Raw genomic sequence first — 20,939 nt, 5'->3', positions numbered from 1 at the left:
CACACTCGCTTAGAATACACACTGAGCTGTTTCTGCATCCTTTGACTACATACGAAATTCAGCCACCATCAGAAGGAGCTTCAGGTCTATTAACGTCACTGACACATGTGGCTTTCTGCTAATAGCTGACTGTCTGAGGTCTATGTGCACAGTTCCATTATGCACTTTGTGTATGTGATGGGAATAGCACATTTCACCACAACTCTGCTAATAGCTGACTGTCTGAGGTCTATGTGCACAGTTCCATTATGCACTTTGTGTATGTGATGGGAATAGCACATTTCACCACAACTATCTCCTCAAATCACGTTTATAAAGTGCACATATAACGGGAGAAAATTGAATGTCCCTGTGTGCACCATACAGAAAATAGTGAAATATCTGTGGATGGAAATTCTGAGTGAAAAATCTGTAGCTAATTGATGTACATTTTTTAACTAAATGGACATACACTGGGAATTCCACAATCAAAATCACTGGTAGACCTCCTGCTTATTCACCTTAGTACTAAATTCTATTTATGTATTCATGTCTACCTAATTCCTCCTTCAAAATCACCTCTAAAAAAAATTCACATTGCACTATTTACCACTTCCATCAACTCAAGCCAACTGGTTATTTGGAGGTTTCACTCAGATTAGTAACAGCATTCCTATCCACTGTATCATATACTAAGAATATGTTTTTTATCTATTTACTGTCATGTTACACATATGAACCGCACACAACATCCCACATGAACTACTGAACAATTTTTCTTTACACTATGCAACACAACTTCACTATATAATATCGCACCAGTTTTAACACTGCCACCTCACAAGCTTCTTCACGTATCAAAAAGGTGTCACAAGTGATTCGTTCATCACATCAAATCACCAACTGCACTGTTCACTACATTACTGAGTACAGCACTGCAACCACTCTGGGATACCCCAAGTGAAAATAACTGAACCTGATACTGCATAAACTTAGACAACAGCATGTCTTTCAAGACCTTACCACCAACGGCATAAGAAAGCCTGTTTTAATTTTGATCAGTGATTCCCCTCAATTCATTTTGTTAAACATACAATTACATTAATCTGACACTTCTTACATTCCACTCTATTACAAGAAAAAATGCACTTGCTCCCCGATCCCTCATTGTTAAAGTGAAAGCATAGGATTCACATCACAACACCAGGCAAGACAGAGAGAAACGAGTACTCAATAAAGCACATTATTAATTGCTCTCCAAAAAAAAAAAAAAAAAAAAAAAAAAAAAAAAAAAAAAAAAAAAAAAAAAAAAAAAAAAAAAAAAAAAAAAAAAACGCTGTTGCAGTTTAGACATCATTGTTGAGACAAAAAAAATCCCACTTCTTCCAATTAGCTGCGAGTTAATCTGCACTGCAGCAGTTACCACTCCTCACACACCAATTCACCAATTGATGCTAGTTTTGAATGATCCTCTCTTGTATTACATCTAAAATTTCAAGCAAACCTCCATTCTCTTGACAATCATTAGAAACATCACACGCTTCACAACAAAATTAAAGTTTGGTGATATACCTAGAGGAGACACACACACACACACACACACACACACACACACACACACCTGAATGGATTCTTCACGATCAGACGAAGGAAGTAGTAGTACTTTCTCAGTTGGTTGATTATCTGCTTTGAGTATACCCCTCGTTACATCACATGAAACTGTCACCTTTCAACCTAACATGGGCCTGCAGCTATGCTATAGATCTCTCTGTCACCAAATCTTTTTGCAGACATATTTGTTGGCTTTGTTAACTTACAACCAAACTGTCAGTTTTCTACCTTATCTAGACTTCAGGTTGTATAAACTATCAGTCTGTAACCATAACACACTCCTAAAACCAAGAAAGTTTGGCAAAATCTTTCTGTTTGCACATTTATGAAGTCCCACAACACCACCACCAGCATACTGTTCATACTTCAACTACATAGATGTGTAAAATTCAGAATGTATAGCAACACTTGTTATGTTCTTGCAGTTAACGTGTGGTTGCTTCCAATATTACATATGACTATGAACATACTAGGTTTCTTTAACATTCAAAACTGTAGCAACTGCTTCACAAATAAAACACTTCACTGTCATGTAGTTTGTAGCTAACGGCACGACGTATTACACACTCTCTGAAGAAGACTACCTACTGTACCGTATATTGTTACACACACACATCCCAACTATTCACAAACTATCATATCACGAAATTTTCAAGCCACATTGCATCACTGTTTCTCCTTTTTACCATGTTACTGAAAGACTGGATTCACTGAAACATTCAATACCATTTTCCAAACTCACAACCAAACTGTCACATTTCAACCAAATGTTGACTTCAGTCAACTCTGTCACCACCATCTACATTCCAAAAACTAATGTAGACATTAGAAGATATTGTCAGTGTTTTGTTCTCTCTCTGTCTGCACTTACACGCCACATGCCACAACACCATTAAGTCGCAGTGTGAAGCCAATATCCAGTATCAACACATTCAGTTTCCCTCAAGTACTGAACTCTGCATGCAGTGAATGAAAATAATTTTTCAACCTACTGCACCAAAACAAATTTCTTTCTCTGTTTCACTTCACTTCACAGAATATAACGTGTTTTTTTTTTTTTTTTTTTTTTAATTATTATTATTTCTTACAGTGTTGACTGTCCCAAGAATTATTTTACAGCGGATCCTACTACACAATCTTGCCTTTAAATCAAGTGAACCACGCATAACACACTTAACACTCCAAATACTAAACTCCGATATCAAACTGCTGTAATATCACAATTTTGTCTTCACAGGAAATTTTGTTCTTGGTTTTCACTGCCTTCCTCCTCATACAATGACTTGAACAATGAATCATCTGACTGAATTAGCAGCATCTCAAACAGTTTTGTGTTTGTTTATACTTAGCACTTGCAACAGTTTACTTTTGTCCCTCAAATTTTACCTGTGACTGACACTGTTATGCTAACTGTAAGGTATGGACACTGAACTATAGATTTGAGTCACGTGGCTTGGTATCTCGACATATACATGAATACACTTTCAGATTCCTAAGGCAGGAAATGAGTACCATTGATAATGGCTGGAATGTCCTAAGCCACAATACTACAACAGGGAGTAATAATCTTCAAAGGGTTGCATCACATACCTGCTTGTCCATTTTGGGCAACTGTAAAAGTAAGTAATTTTAACCTTTTTCCCAGTAGTAAAAAAGAAATAAATCATACACCACTGAAGCAGTTGCCTGTAACATTTATTCACTGATTGTTTTGCTCATTATGCTGGAGCAAATTTACAATTAATTTTAGAGAACAGTCAGTGGAAGTACGATTCATTTCCTCTGACATATTCAAACACACACACACACACACACACACACACACACACACACACACCTGTTTCTGGACCTAATACAGATGCCTTTGTGGAGTAAGTATCACATACCTACATAGGTACAAAAAATCAACTATTTCCTGTTCTGAAAACTCTGAATATGATTAACCGTATGTTATATTCACTTAGCCCACACTGACCATGGTTTAATACCATCTACTGTCTTAGTGCAGTAGGCTGCAATCCTTTTGGCATGGCTCTAAGTGAAATCAATGCAGCATGGTATCCCACAATTTGTAACACCTAAATAAATGACAGGATAACCTTGGCTGAAATGGCAATGAACCAGTGACTCGCGTAGCAAAGCGTCGTGGAATTTTGTATCTTCCTAAAGAGGTTGAAAAAGGACAGGAACATGTCAAGATAAAGGAAAGGTGTAGGACAACAGGACTCAGCAAATATACTCTAACTAATCTTCAGTAAAGAAACAACGCATGTTTGATCTATAACCCTGATTACCGCCACCTATCACCAACTCGAAAGTACAAATGCATTACATGCAACTGTTGGTCATTTGCCACATATTTTGAACCATGATGAGATAAAGCAATGCTATTTACCTTCGTTATTAGCTCCAACAAGTTTTTAACTCCATTCTCTTGCTTACCACATACTGTAAGTTTCACTTCACTAACTTTCACATCCAATTTCTTTTGGCATTTCACGCCAAAAATTATACTTACCAAAAGATATGAATTAGCAGTGTTTGCTTTACATAGTAAACAAATGGCACTATCTTTTTAACTCCATTCTCCTTGTTTACCACATACTGTAAGTTTCACTTCACTAACTTTCACATCCAATTTCTTTTGGCATTTCACGCCAAAAATGATACTTACCAAAAGATATGAATTAGAAGTGTTTGCTTTACATAGTAAACAAATGGCACTATCTTTTTAACTCCATTCTCTTGCTTACTACATACTGAAAGTTTCACTTCACTAAGTTTCACATCCAATTTCTTTTGGCATTTCACACCAAAAATTATACTTACCAAAAGATATGAATTAGCAGTGTTTTCTTTACATAGTAAACAAATGGCACTATCTCAACGATTGGTTAATTACCTGTAACGTGTAAGTCTGCACAAATGACCACGATCACCACCACCACCACCACCAACAACAACAACACAAAAATAGAGGCTGTTGTTTAACCCAAAGACCACTTCACAGAACAAATTTTTTACTCACTATGAAGCAACACAAATTCTTCCAGGTACTCCAGTGCTGTATCATTACTTACCTCAGAAGATTTGTTGACACATTGTAATATTTGCATTTGGTTTAACTCATCATGTTTCAAAATAGTTTTTGGCTCTACACCTCTGATATTTCATGTGGTTCACACACGTTGCACCTGCAGCTCATTAACACTGTACCTATTATTTAATGTGTTGATATCTCAAATTAATCCTCATAATAGTCAGAGTTTGAAATATATTTTCTGAACAAGCTCCATGAGGGCTGCTGTCTATGAAGTATTTGTCAACAGTTATCCCCACAGCACAAAGTTCAGACTAGAATATCTCACAACATACTGCTTCTACATACTTATTACCCTGCTATTAAATCCCCTGAGTATCTATGTTTCCTGAAGACATATATTTACCTATTCCACAGCAATAAATCGTGTCCTATTGTATTAAAACATACTTAGCTCTGACACTGTATGGAAAATAAACAGAACCATGACCCACAAAAGTGAAGTTGGAGAAGGTGCGGAGGGATGAAGGAGAGGGAGGGATGATTGCTGGTGGTCTTGATTTGCCTTGGTAAGTTGGAGTTGCCAAAATCTGCATGGTAAGGACCTGGACTATTAACGAAAAATTCCCTGACGATTCACTTAACTTGGACCATTCAGTGTTACAGTCAAATTTCTTATAATAATGCAAGACATTTTAATTACACAATGTACCTCGAAAGTCACTGGTTTTCGGTACTAACAGCTGTTTTGCTTGGATGGGAAAGTGAGTGACTATACAACCACTTCAATTGCCTTGTTTCATCAAGTACACCAAATTGAGAACAAAATCATTACATTACAGCTCACCACATTTAATCAGTTTATTGCTCTTTTTGTCCAATTTTCATCTTTCACTTATTGAATTTGAACTGTAATTATCTCCACTTTGTCTAATTTGTAATGCAGTATCACTTCTGCAACATAAGCCTGCTCATACTACCATGTAACAGGCTCAGATTTCTTAATTGTTTTAACTGTAAAGTTTTCAAAAGGGGGGGGGGGGGAGGGGGGTAATATTCTGACTGTTGTGGTATTTTTTGAAAAATTTAGAAAAGACTTTTTCATCAAAGATGTAACTTACCACTCTGCAACACACGAATGTGTGTTCCAAGTCATACAATTTTCTTTTTACTATCTGAAACTTCACTCTCATCAACTTGGTCGTGCAGACTTGCAGGCGGAATAGTTTCATCTTCTTAAAATCAGATCTTACTGATAACCACATATTTTTACACTCCACTCTACGCGTCTGGTCAAGCAGCTACGGGAAAGAAAACCATCATATTATTTTGCAAAATGACACATACCTGATGTACATACAGTATATACATAAATGTTTGTAGTTACTAACACAAGAACTTCAGTGGTTCTCCATGGCACACTATGCGTAACACCTGGACTTAAGCCATTAGGGCCTGTTCCAGCTCCTTATTGGTCTGTCATCTTTTCCTCCAACTGGGGGAGGAGGAATTCCGTCTTCATCAAGCTACTTCTTTGTATTTTCAAATACTCACCACACAGTAGCATTTACTACTTGTCTTTCCATGCCTGAAAACAAATTTTCATAGTTTAACTACAGTAAAAAGTCCTCTTTCTTATCTGATTAGACAAATATAAATCTTTAATGCCTTTCCTTCTGACAACATAACCCTCTAAACAAAAATTCATAATTATCAAACCATTCCTAGGTAAAACTAAACTTCTTTTATCCATGTATGTATCTACTTATGCACCTAACATTTGTGCCGTATGTTACTATGCCTATTTAACTAAAGTACTTGTATTTAATAGTTTTAGAAAATCAGCCAAGTTGTTTCACTAGCTTTTACTTTATCTGTATGTATGTATGTATTTTATAATGTAATTAAGCAGAATAATGCTTCTGTTATAAAGATGTGTTGACACGAATGGTAAGATTTTGTACATGATGTAAATACATAATATTTTATACTGTTTTGTAGTTTGAGAAGTCCAATATCATGAATTTAATAATACGAGCACTAAATAAATAAAATAAATACACAGATGTTGATCCATTACGAGAAGACCTCATACCAAAAGAGTGTAGTACTACAAAAACAAGATCGGACACTAACAACTCTTTCTATGTTCTCTCCCAAGTAATCAGCCAATAATTATTCCGTGTGGGTTATTGTAATTCCGTAGTAAAACTGCTGCGTTTAGCTTGCAATGAGTGTTTACAATACCAGTCTAACATATCAACCCAATTACACTTAGTTCACTTTACATTTGCTTAAGATTACAATTCTACAAGTTTTTTGTTGCATTTAATTCCACTGTCCACCACAATGTTACAATGACTGTAGCTGCCTCTAGGATTAGTTTCAATTTACACCAGTCACTGTTTTTTCAGTGGAAAGTAGAAATAAATTTTACAAGATAAACCACATTAAAAAAAAGTATTTATTGAGGACTCTAGCCACAATGATTTATCTAGAGCCTTTACTGGCAGTAGAGACTGTAATGTTCAGACCAAAATACAATACTCTGAACTTATAGTTTCTCAAATTCTTCCACAAACAAAAGTCTCTTTTTCAATGTGGCTTAATGGACAGTTTCCATTTGTGAGATAATTTTTGTTGGTCACTTATGGGCATCTAACATTGAGATTACTAGGAAATAACTATTAGAAAAACATATAGGTTATTTGCAATGAAAAATAGTGAACAAAATTTGTATGCAACCTAGTGTGAAATCCAGTTCTCATCTTCTACCTGTGAAGGATAAGGTTTGAGGAATTCATAAGCAAGTTGCAAGTTTATCTGTTTCTATGTGGGAGTGTTACGATTATGGTCAAGTGCCTTAAATGAGCACTACTTGAATGTTTGCATTCTTGGGAAATATTGTTTCTTTAGTTATAAATTGAGCCAGCAGTATTGCAGAAGAATACTGAAATGATGCTATAGTCTCCAATTTACGTTTTAAGTAATGATTACAAGACTATGCTAAGGGCAAATATGAAGATATATGTATGCTTATTTTAATTTCATTACATTGCAGCACGCAGAGGAAAGAGTGATGGTACAAATGAGATGCAAGTCCACATGCAAATACAAAGTATGTGCTTTCACATAAGACATCTTACATTTCTGCTGGGTTCCATGACCCAATAGAAAAATGTGATTTATACCTCCAAAGAAACATATTAAGTTGGTATCTTCAAAACATTTCTTTTTTGGGTGGAGGGGGGGGGGGCACTAGAGTGTACATATTAGATAATAGATATGATAAACCAAATGACAGATTAAGACAATATGGTACACACAATTCTTCGAGATATGGTGACATCAATGATTATGTTGACACAAGGATAAAACAGCTGTAGCTTTTACACAGTTGACTTATGGCAACGTTGTATTTATACAAAGTTTAGCACAAGTTTGCAGTTCTACAGATTTTTTATAACCTTTCAATCGACAGCTCATGCTATTAGAAACTGTCCTACTAACAACAACTTACTACACGAATATTGGTCACGAATATTGGTTTACAAGTACCTTTATTTGTAGCTTAAAAGAATACGAATACGTTTACTAATAAAGCAGCATCAAAAAAAATCTTAAGCTAGAAAACGTATAGGACGGAATTGCGTGAGATAGGTTATACTTACAGGGTAGCAATACAGAACAAACAATAATAATCTTCTGGGTTAAACAATAAAAAGGGAATACACATTACATTATATGGGTTCGGTTTTAATAAACAGAGGTAATACAGTACGTCTCGTACAAAACTGAAGGATCCATACCGAATTAGTTCTCCTTGAAGACAAGGCAACTTCCACTTCACTTTTGCGATATTTGCACCGATAAATAATACTGCTCTTATATTTCGGGCTCGTACATGACTTCGAAAATCGCCTAACATTTCCGAAACAACGCTTACTTCACTCTCTAAAAGCTCAGTACACAGAACACTTCTCAACAGATGCTGCAGCCGTCGTCACGGAACCAACGACTATCACAGCTTATTGATCACACAGCAAACATCAATAGGCATCCACCGACCTTGAACTGAAGTTCCCCGGTCCAGCCTGGACTTGCACCAGAGCCATCTAGTAGGTCGCTACGTTACGAAAAGAGAACGATAGCGACCAGTGGTGCCATCAATAGGGTGAAACCTGTTGCGGTCTTCTGATAACATGACCTAGGTTCGTTGCCAGGTCACTTTGAGTGCAGCAAGTTTTGTCGTAACGTTTTATTAACATTCACGGGAACAGGCAAATAATTGTCGTGTTTACATGTTAATGCCCAAATCAGTCATGTTAGAACGGTCTGATGCCGCTTTTCCAATTGTCAGTTCTTTTACACAAGTGGCGTCTGAAAATCAGCTGTTCCGGTTTCTGATTTAGTCAGCACATTGGCTGTTTCTCTTCAATATTCTCCACACATACAAAATCCTGATCCGCCCCATCCTCCGCTCTTTAGATGTTACACGGATCTCCACCCCACCGAATTTATATAAGACCCTCCAGATCCTTTAACACCATGCACTCTGTCTTGCTTTCTACATCTGTTTACCTTCCATCACCTGGATCCTCTACCATCCTGCCAAATTACCACCCCTCCTCAGCCAAATCGAACACCTCCACAACTCCTATACTATCTGCAAACTAGATACCAGTAACCCCATTGTCTCGCCTCTGATCACCAACACTGGTAAGCCACCGGGCCTTCACAAACACATCTCACCATCCCACAGAGTCCATATGCAACCTCAACCCAACTTCAACCAACGCCCTCACCCAGACAATGAGATCCACCCCAATAGTTACCCTCCTACCAACTTTAACCCCTCCCGACCTATCCCACACCACATCAGGGCTCTATGTTGCCTCTTTTTAAGCTGCTGGATGTTGTTTATATGTTATATATCAATATACTGAACCAGTAAAATATAAATATTTGATTCTCTTACTTGCAAATCACGATATTTACTGCCTTAATTAAGCTTTCTTGGAACACCAGGACAAAGAATGAAAAATCAGGACATTCTCAACTGATTGGGATGTATGGCAACCCTACACCTGATGTAAGGTGACAACTCAAAAAATACTTATGGGATCAGCACAGTATCTGTATTCTCCAAACCAGACTGAGTAATGCTCTGAATTAAACTTCTCCCAAAATAAGAAATGGATTTACCCTTATCCACATTGAATAGAAATAGTGGAAATCATCCATGTTGAGTGTCTGTTTAGGAAGGGCTTTTAGGGGTTATTTGGCCTTCAGCTCAGAGGTGACAGCCATATCCACCACATCCATTTCCTCTGCAGGGTTGGGCTCCTCTTTTTTCTTGCTTTCATTTTGCTCTGGTTGCAGCTGCTGATCGTTCCATTGATCTTCCTGTCTCTTCTCCTTCTCTGCACTGGCTGGCTGCTGCTTTGCTGCTTGGTGGTAGTTTGGAGTTCAGCAAATTGCTGCAGATCAAGTTGTGTCATCTTCTCACACAGTCTGAATTCACCAGTAACAACTTTAACTTGCAGCTGGCTGATGATGATACTGAACTATCTGTTTACATTCTGATATGGCTTTCTAAAGGCAGGGTTCACAACATATTGGTACAGGTGCAGCTTCATGCAAGCGATGCCAGTGTCTTTGAGAGATACAGATTCCCCAACCAGGAGTGTAAGTGCCAAGAATTGAATATTTGGAGGTTCAAGTGCAGCCTTCATATCCTCCTTTGCACACTCATTACCAGATTGTTTACCACATGATACCAATGCACATGTTCCACATCTACAAGGATCTCCTCAGTATGGATCCATGGAACGAAAAACTAATCTAATCTAAAGAAACACCTACACACAGAAGGTAGAGAGGATTTCACTTTCTGCAAAACCCAGTCACTGCACCATCTGGACACAGTCCAGATTGGACTGATCCCAAAGCCGTGCATTTGCCATTAGTAAGCAATAACATTGTTTTCAGTCAAGCAGTGGCCATCAGATGTTTGAAAAGCTGGAATTTTTCCTTGTGGAAACATCTTTAAAATATGTTTCAGAGTTGTTAGTTTCTCCAAAAACAAAGCAAAGGGCAATTTTCACATCGCTGCCAGCATATTGTGCCACTATCAACATTTTGTCTCTCTCCATCTGAACAGGTCTCAGGAGACCCAATGGTACTGATCAAGTGCCATGTCATCCTCAGCCTACAGGCATCGCTGGATGCAGATATGGAGAGGTGTGAAGCCAATACTTCACTCTCCCAGCCGTTGTCAGTTTTCATGACCGAAGCTGCTACTTCTCAGTCATGTAGCTCCTCAATTTGCCTGATGAGGACTGAGTGCACACTACTTGCCAACAGCACTTGGCAGACCAGATGCTCACCCATTCAAGTGCTAGCCAAGCAGAACAGTGCCTAACTTCAATGATCTAGTGGGAACCAGTGTTACCACTGGGGCAAGGCCATTGGCCCTCAACATTTTATACACTTAAAAATTCTTTGGATAAGTATGCAATGTTCCATAAGTATACAGTGGGCCTTAAAGAACCATCACAGTGATGGATCTTACTCTTGATGGAGCAGTAGCAAGCACTGGATGGGTGTTGGTCAGACTGCCTCCCTTTTAGTCCTGTGACCCATTCATGTGGTTCAGCCAAGTGGAGGTGGTTTTCCTGAGCCACAACATAACATGCAGCCTCATCAAGTTTGGGCACATCATGAGCCAGCTCAACCAGAACTATGCTGCTGAAGTTTGGGACATAATATCTGCTCCACTGATGCTTTCCTCATACAAAGAGTTAAAGGAGGAGTTTATTCATTGAATTTCATCATCACAAGAACAAATAGTGCATCAGTTGCTGCACCAACAGGAATGCAGCTACAGGAGGCTTTCTGCAGAAACTTGCACAGTCCAACACGATTCTGGATTATGCGTGCTATGTGGGTGCACAGCATTCCAGAACAAGTGCAAGCAGCACTAGCCACGCAGACCGACATGCAGCTGTTCTTCATTGCAGACTTGGCTGATTGGGTGCAGGACACACTGGCAATGGCACCTAATACCACAGCCATGGCAACCTACAACACCATACCCCCCACCTCCACAGCAACATGTGCCTCCCGCAGTCACCACCTTGGCCACTGACCTGAGCCACCTAGTTCAGAACTTGGCTACACAAGTGGCAGCACTCAGCATGCAGGTCAACTGGTGGTCGCATTCACGGACAGAGGACAGTAGGCACCATAGTGGTAGCCAACTGAGAAATTGCTGATCCAGCTTGTGCAGCTGGCAGTGCAGTACAAGCTGCCATAGTGGTATTCTGCCAATGTCAGATCAGCTGCCAAATGATTTCTCCTGGTACGAGTCCCACCCAAAGCACAGGATGTCATGCTCACACCCAAATGCCAGTTACAACCAGGCTTAGATGCACCTGATGACAGTTTCATATTGAGCATCTCTTCATGGCGGAATGGGCTGGTGGTGTTAGATACCTTGTAGATACAGGTTCTGCCCTCTCAATATTCCCATGAGCTATGCTGGTTAGTTGGTTGGTTTTGGGGAAGGAGACCAGACAGCGTGGTCATCGGTCTCATCGGATTGGGGAAGGATGGGGAAGGAAGTCGACCGTGCCCTTTCAGAGGAACCATCCCGGCATTTGCCTGGAGTGATTTAGGGAAATCACGGAAAACCTAAATCAGGATGGCCGGACGCGGGATTGAACCGTCGTCCTCCCGAATGCGAGTCCAGTGTCTTACCACTGCGCCACCTCGCTCGGTGGCTATGCTGAGTGGTTGCAGGACCGCCAAGGTGCTGCCTCCCACCACTGCAAAAAATCTCACTATCAAAACATATGCCAGACACCAGCGAAATCTGTATCTCAGACTGTGATGCTTATTTGTGTGAAACTTCGCTGTGTCTGACATCAACAAGCCAATCCTGGGTGCAGATTTCATAAGACACTACCAGCTGCTAGCTGATACCACAAATGTCCAGCTGATAGGTGCAACGAGAAGTTTGAAGATAGTGGGATAGCAGTGGCAAACCGCTTTGTTTAGCGTAAAACCAGTAAGTGCCATGGAACATACACCAATATCCACAACAACAAATTTCTTGAGCTCATTTACCCACCTGGTGCTCTGAAGAACATGGAACATTTGACAGGACACCACATCATAACTACACCTGATCCTCACACCTCATGCCATCCATATCGACTTGTGCCCAGTAGGCTTGTTGTAGCGAAGGCTGAGTTTAGGGCCGTGCTGCCGCAAGGCATTGCCTGACCATCAAGAAGCCCACGGTCCTCTGCCTTGCACTTAGTTCTCATAAAAGGCAATTCATGATGCCGATGTAGGAACTGTCGTGCCTTGAATTCACGAACAGTTTCAGACTTATAGTCAGTACTGCACCTTCAGAATTTTAGCCATGCCTTGTTGGGCTCAGTAATATTCAGCAAAATCAACTGTGTGAAGACATTTGTGAAAATTCCTGTGGTGCCTAAAGACATTCAAAAAACTGAAATCACCACTCCATTTTGGCTCTTCGAGAGTATGTATATGACGTTTGGCCTTTGGAATGCTGCCCAGACCTGCAGCATTTCCTGGATGGTGTCTTGCGTGGTTTACCAATTTGTTTCACGTATCTTGATGACATCCTGGTCTTCTCAAAGCCACCTGAACTCCACGACCACCATCTAACAACCATCTTTCAGCATCTGATTGAGGCTGAAATTGTTATTAATTCTCTGAAGTGCATATTCAGGGTCACAGAAATAGATTTCCTTGGGCATTTAATCACGCCAAGCAGATCCACACCACTACCTGACAAGATACAGGCAATCTTAAACATGTCACACAGACACATAAAGAATTACGCCTCAACGTTGGTATGCTGAACTTTTATTGGCACCGTCTCCCTAACACTACTGCTGTTCAGAAAATCCTGACAGCAGCTCTACACAGCTCTACCATAAAGTGGAGGACTCCTGTGCATTAGAAAGACATAATGGAAGAAAGCTTTGCCAAAACCAAACAGCACCTCACAGAAATGATGCTGCTTGCTCACCTAGTGTAGGATGCTGAACTGACCATGGTTGTGGACACTATCCAGGCTGCCATAGGCACAAAGCTTCAGCAACATGTTGGTGTTAGCTGGCAGCCACTTGGTTTCTTCTCGTCGAAGCCATCAATGTCGCAATGCACTTGGAGTGCCTATGACCATGAGTTGCTTGTGGTATATGATTGGTAAAATACTTCTGCCTGTAGATGCCATTCCTTCATTATTGACACTGACCACAAGCCCATTACTCACCCGTTTCTGGTCAACAGCACAAAATTTTTGCTGTGCCAATCCCAGCAGCTGGAGGATGTTTCACAGTTCTCTATAGACATTCGTCATGTTTCCAGAATAGACAATATCATCACCAGCTGTTTGTCCTATGCTTGTGCTGTTGTCTCTCATTCTCTGAACTTTGAGGACATTGCCCAAGAACAGGAGAGTGATGAACACCTGGACAGCCTCTGCCACGACACAGCAAGTGGCCTATGACTCAGAGTAGTATCCATTCCCAGCTCCAGCCATAAGATTTGGTGAAACATGTCTAGAGGCACACACCACCTGTTTCTCCCAGAGAAATTTCAGTGAAACATTTCTGACCACGTCCATGGACTGTCACACTCCAGTGTCAACAGTACTCTGTCCCTTGCCACTGCACTTTTCGTATGGCCAGGACTCTGGAAATACTGCTATCAATGGGCACAGTCCTGCACTGCATCTCAACATACCAAAGTTGGGAGGCACATCCATGCACATGCCAGCTCCTTTTTCACTGCAATGAGCTGCTTTGCACCTGTCCATGTGGACAACATGGACCTGCTTCCTCTGTCCCATGGCAAGTAGTACCTACTGCCTGCTGATGATGGCAGACTGTTTCACTCATTGGTCAGAGGCAATGCCCATAGTGGATGTCACTGCTGAGATCATCATCGCCACCCTTGGTGAAACCTGGGTGGCATGTTTCAGAGGTCCTAGTCATGCCACAACAGACTGATACCACCAGTTTGATTGCATGCTGTTCTCACAAATCAAATCACCCAACTGTGTGGTGTGCAGTTGCACAGAACCACTAGCTACCACCCAGCATCTAACAGCATGGTGGAGTGGCACCATAGGACACTGAAAGCCAACCTAACTTGCCATGATACTACCCAGATGGAAGCAGTCCTGGTGGTAGTCCTCAGCCTGTGAGTAACGCTGAAAGAAGAGGTTGGCGCTTCACCTGTCAATCTCATCTATGGGCAACACCTCGGCATTCCTGGGGATTTCATGAAGGCAGTACCACCACTACATGAAGCCTCGACCCAACTATTCGTAGAATGTCTGTGCACCAATATGGCCATGACCGTGTGCACTGATGTAGTATGGTACCGGCAAAGCATTTGTACACACTGATCTGCAGCACTGTACACATGTAATGTTGCACACTAACACGGTACATACTCTACTTTAGAGGCTCTGCTCAGGGCCGCACCATGTGATCACATGTGACAAAAAAACATTTGACATCAAATACAATGACAAGCCAACTAAAGTTTCGATCGATTGAGTCAAGCCAGTTGACACCTTGACCACTTTGGGAGCTATTCACTTCTTCAACCTGGAAGAAGATGAGCTCTTGACTGATGACTCTTGCCCTGCTACCAGACAGGGATGCCCTCCAGCAAAGCCTGTGCTCACACCTGCCAGTGACACACGAATGCTGCCAGCTGTCACTGTGCCATAACATCCACCTGAGCTTCCTCCCACAGTCAGTCGACCCTGCTGCCCTGGCTGTGCCCACCACAGGCACTCCGACCACACCCATACCAGCTGCTGGTGGGCAATGCCACGTGCATTGGCTGCCACATCTCCTTCAAATGCCTCTGCTGCTTAATAGCAATGTCACATCATGAACACAGCCCTCATGCACCACAGAACCATACAGGGTTAGAATATGCCTCCCAAGCCACCACTTGCTGTAGAGAGCTAATCTCCATCAGGTTGTGCCATCAGGTGATCTGCAGTCAGACACCAGTCACCACCTCCCGTCTCACCTGTAGTTGGCCGTCACAGCTCTGTGACCCATGTTCACATTCCTTTGCCTCTTCCTCATTGGGCGTTGAGGCCAGATCAGCTGCCACACCAGTTTCCGTGTTCATGTTCCCATCGAAATTCAGACTTCACCCACTGCATTGCATGCTAGTCTGTCACAGTTCTGGGACATGCATTTGAGTCACAATGATCTGTGTTCACATGAGTTAAGATGCTTCATGCAGTTCCCTTGCCTCCACTGTCTTGGGCATTGGGGCTGGATCGAGTGACACACTGTGCTTCTGTGTTGGCTGTGTCAGAGAACTCAGTGAACAATGAACAGTGCTACTTTGTGATCGCTTTACTTCATTACCTTGTGTTAACTGTGCAGCGCATGAATGCTTTGTTTCATTATATTAATTGTCAATCTGACTTTGTTTGTGTGTTAGTGTCCTCCAAGGTGCACCACATATGACAATGGACCGTGCACAGCCTGCTGCTGGTGTTGCTATGCCCAATGTGCACTCTGCCAGTTGCAAGCTGACATCACTGGCTACAACCCAATCACTACAGGCCATCTCACCATCATCACACTCATGCTGACATCACCACGAAGTGTGAGAGTTCCAAACATGCTAGCCACAAGCTGGTCACTGGTGCTTTCTCACAGCTCCCGAACTCTGCTCTCCAAGGTGGCATCTGTGTGGTAGCCACACTGGGAACTGTACAAATGTCAGATCCATAATCACAGCCAGCACAAGCTAGCAGTGGCCAGCATCCACTGGCACACCATAGATTTGCCATTATGTCAAATTTTGACATGTGCAGATGTGCTGGAGAGAAAAGCAGGCAGTGAGAGTAGAGCATTGAAACATTGTAAACTTTTTTCCAGGAATGTGATTCTTCTTGCCACAGGCCATGTGGGTTGAGATTAACACAAATTGCCCACAATGCATATGAGATTATTTAGTCAGTGCTGTTTATACGTCCATCTTGTTTCATTGCATCTTCAAAGTTCACTGTGCCCTGTGGGTCGGAAGGCAACTATTGGTTTCATCCACTCATGCATCCATTGTTTTCTCACCATTATGCAATTGGACAACATGCTCTATCACTGAGGAGTGTACACCCTCTGGGAACAGTGTCTCAGCAGATTTACTATCTAACACCTGTTACTGCAGTCACACAGTCATGAGAGCACAGACTTTTGCTATTAGAAAATATTGAAATAAATGTATCATTGTGCAGACATATTCTTTGCCATTTGCCACCACCATGGCCTACACATGGAGCACAGTGCATGGATGTGACAATAAAACTGGCCTACTGCACCACTAACTTGTACGTGATGATCCTACATGTTCCTGCCTCACCACGGCATTTAATTACCTTTAGTTATGGAGAATTCAGCAGTAAATGATTAAAACATGACAGTGGTGAGGAGAAATTATATGTATTTTAAGTGTGTTTTTTGCTTTGAAATTTTCATTGCAATCAAATTATGATTACAGTTCCCCTGAAGGCCCCTGCAATGAGACAACACATACATACAAATGTGTACGATTGGGTTGGGTATTTATAATTGGGTTGTATCTACATGCAAATGTAAAAGGTGTGATCAAAGGTGAAATCATGATCACATGACTGGAAGTATCACCATCTTGGATCTTTAGAGTATATAAGAAGCTTTGAAAGCATGTCTCTCTCTCTCTAACATAGTGGATGTCTATAGTGTTGGCAATGCATACCTGTGAAAATGGGTCTGCGATGAGGCCAATGTTACGCCTCCAAACAGAGTTGAAACCAGGATTATGATCTGGAGGGGCTGAGCTCATAGAAGTTTTGTTTCTCTTTGTTTCCTCCAAATTTTCTAGAGTAAATGAAGGTATTTTCTTAATCTATCATAATACCAACGACATAGTAAGAAAATTTTTGGGACTGTTAAGTATAAAATCTATGTTGTAAGTTTTTTTTTTGTGCTAGAAACAGGTGTAGTTTTGGTGGGGGAGGGGCAGCCCCATAGCCATCAACCCCATTCCTCCTTCTGTGTTTTTTGTGTGATACACGTTGCCTGTATAGTATGGAAATACTTTTGCAGTTATCTCCTGAATCCATGTCATCATGCATTTCAGTACATAATGTGTGAGATATTCGGGTAACTAACCATAAATATAGAATATATGAGATGAGGCTAACATCCTTTAATGACTGGTCATTAGCAGTTTAGCAAGGTTCGGGCAACCTAGCTGACACTAGAGTCTTTTATACCGGTAACGCAGATCAAACCATATGATTGCATTGTGGTGGAGAACTGAAAGGTTGAGAGGAAACACATAACGTATGTTTTGAACATGCTGAGTGATTTTCCAAGTGTCTTTTTTGTGAGTCTTGTGAATGGTAAGGATTTTGTAAATGATATTTGTCTGAGCAAAGATGCAATAATTACTTCAAAGAATGCAACTAATATTAATCTCTGGAAAGCTGACGAAGTTGTTATCATGAAAGCAGGCTCAGAAAAGCATGTGACTGTGATGGATTTCAACAATGCTCGCTTGTGTAAAATTTGCTTCCAGGAACAGGTGGGAGTGCTATTTCTTTCATGCAGGCATAATGCTGCTTGCATTAAATGTACATTTCCTCTTTCCTTGTGTGTCATGTGTTGGAAACCTGTTTCAGCTACAGTAATAGCATTTTTGATATAATAATGCTGATATCTGCTAATAGTTTTGACATATAAAACGTTTAATTGAGTTATTATTTTCATTTGTAGTGAGCAAAATTAGTGTGGATGAATAAATTGGAAACTCCACAGTTTATAATAACAGTTATCTGTATTACTTAAATTGACGGTGTGTGATTGGGGATGTGATACATATTTTCATGCCCTTTTCTGTACCATGTATTAATACGCATTTTAGACTTTGTTAATTGTGAAAAATAAGTTATCATAGCTAAGTAATAATGTAATTCTGTTTTGTACATTAATCCCTATCATCCCTAAGCAATGTTTTTCAAATAACTGTTGTAAACCATGCTTTGATGGCTGTAGAAGGGAACAAGTAAAATAATATTTTCTCAGAGTATTATGTATATGATTTTTAGGAAAAAATCCTGAAAATATTTGCAGTCACTGTCACTTAGCTAGTCTGTGGTGCATAGTAGTTACTCTCATTTTTCATACAAGCCTCTTTAGTTACCTTAACCACTGAGCTACAATGGCTGCACATCTTCATAAGATTTTAAATCATGCTGGAGTATATAGAAAGAATAGCTGCCTCGATGGAGTAATATAAACTGCCATTGGAAAAGGAGCAAGACTCACAAATTACTTTAAACACAGTATATGGAGAACTTTGGATACAGCAGGAGAATACTGAAAATCAGCATTTACTGTAAACAGCAATGGGAAGTGGCCATACAATGAATTTTCCTCCCTAAGTAGATATTTTTCTGTTTTGAATACAGATATTCTCAAGCTCTAAGTCAGTACCCTTTTTATGCATCTCCCATACTGTAATAACAATGTAGAGTTATGTCTCATATATAAAAGCAATTCAAGGAAATATAGAGTAGTAACATGCACAGTTGAAAATTAAACATAACATCGTAACTTTTTAAAAAACAGTACGAATTTTATTACTCACATACATACAAAAATATTAATTTATGGCCACACTCCTGTCATCACAACTGCCCAATAACATTATGGCAATATTTGGCAAATAACTGTATTTCATAAACATTAAATTCTACCTTGAGTGGCCTGTATTTTGTGGTGAGTTGAATTCTGAATGGCAGAATTTCACAAAAGCAGCTCCACTCTATTTGACTGAGCTGAAAATTTCCATGTTGTTGTACAGTCTAGCTCAATCATGACTGCAATCTCATGGTCAGGTAATATTCCAACATAAATGAGTGTGATTGCTTTAGGTTCAATACAGAGCTATTTCAACATAAAATTTCAATGCAAAATTGACAAAAAAGCAAGTTACATTTCCTTTTGACATTAGTAGTCCATTAAATGAAGATACTTGTGGAGGGTGTGAAGTATAGCATTTCCGTGTCACCTCTGGGATATAAATTGAGTCAATTAGTTTCACGGCTCCAGGCACATTCTTCTTTAATGCTATCCTAAGCTTTAGTTGTTGTTTCTACTGATTAAAACAGCAAGTTTACTGTTACCAGTCATTGTATACGAGGATGGGCTGATAAATAACGCCACTGAATTTTTTATTCTGTTATAAATATCTGTTGAGATTTTACATGTCTTGCATATTACTCTGTCTACTTTCCCACTTCAATGACACACATTGCAAACCTCTGCCACTAGAGGGCCTGAATTGCAGAGTGTAACATGGTGGTGAGTAACATTACTATGTCTGTGCCTGAGAAACAGCATTCTGTAATCCAGTTTCTAACCACAAAAAACATGCTCCAACTAAAATCCATAGAATAATGAAACCTGTGTACAGTGGTGACTGTATTGTCATCCGCAATATGCAAAGTTGGATTTTTTGTGCTTATAATAAAGGAAAAATAAAGGAAATGGCAGTGTCAACTCAACGTACATGACAGAGTTTGGAGTGGACAACCGCATATGGCAACCGGTGAGTCTCATTAGAACTGTGTTCATGAAATCATCAGAGAAAATTTTCAGATAAAACAGAAACAGTTCTCAGGTAAGTGTAGCATATCACAAGAGCATGTACAGGCTACCATTGCAGAACTGCAGTACAGAAAATTATGAGCACGGTGGGTTCCTCAAATGCTCACTCCTCACATGAAACAGACGAGATTGGACATCATTCAACAATTTTGTTTGCATTTTGAGTCTGAGATTGAAGTTTAACAACACTGTGACAGGTTCTGAGAGCTGGGTTTTGGTAAATGAGATACAAATGACAAATACTTTGATTTATTCCAATAAAATTATTGACAAAACAAATGACAGACAATAGCAACATTAATATAATAAGACCTTAGTGCACCTGACATAGGTGTTGCAGGGGGGGGGGGGGGGGGGGGGAGGGGGGTTGCTAATAATCACCCAACTGAATTAAATGCATATATCATTCAGATCAAATCACTAACGAATGGGAGTGTCTCTTTACATCTGCTAAAACTCTGACTATGCATTGTCTCTTTGCATCTGCTAAAACCTAACTGTGCAGCATTCCTTCATGCCTGCTAACGAGTCATTAAGCACTATGGCTTCTTGCTTAGCTCATTATTGTA

General features: G+C 40.2%; 1 long non-coding RNA gene across 1 annotated transcript in view; it reads right to left on the bottom strand.

Moving 5' to 3' along the window:
• Positions 1-8,662, bottom strand: part of LOC124554812 — a 39,729-nt gene extending 31,067 nt beyond the window's left edge. Inside the window, exons 1-3 of the long non-coding RNA XR_006968459.1 lie at positions 8,440-8,662; positions 6,022-6,218; positions 5,752-5,931 (exon numbers count right to left, since the gene is read on the bottom strand). This is a non-coding gene — a long non-coding RNA (uncharacterized LOC124554812). The remainder of the gene's footprint in view (positions 1-5,751; positions 5,932-6,021; positions 6,219-8,439) is intronic.
• Between the last annotated feature and the right edge of the window lie 12,277 nt (positions 8,663-20,939).

The sequence above is a fragment of the Schistocerca americana genome, chromosome X (genome assembly GCF_021461395.2).
Source record: "Schistocerca americana isolate TAMUIC-IGC-003095 chromosome X, iqSchAmer2.1, whole genome shotgun sequence".
NCBI classification, from domain to species: domain Eukaryota; kingdom Metazoa; phylum Arthropoda; class Insecta; order Orthoptera; family Acrididae; genus Schistocerca; species Schistocerca americana.
This window is presented reverse-complemented; position numbering and strand designations above follow the sequence as displayed.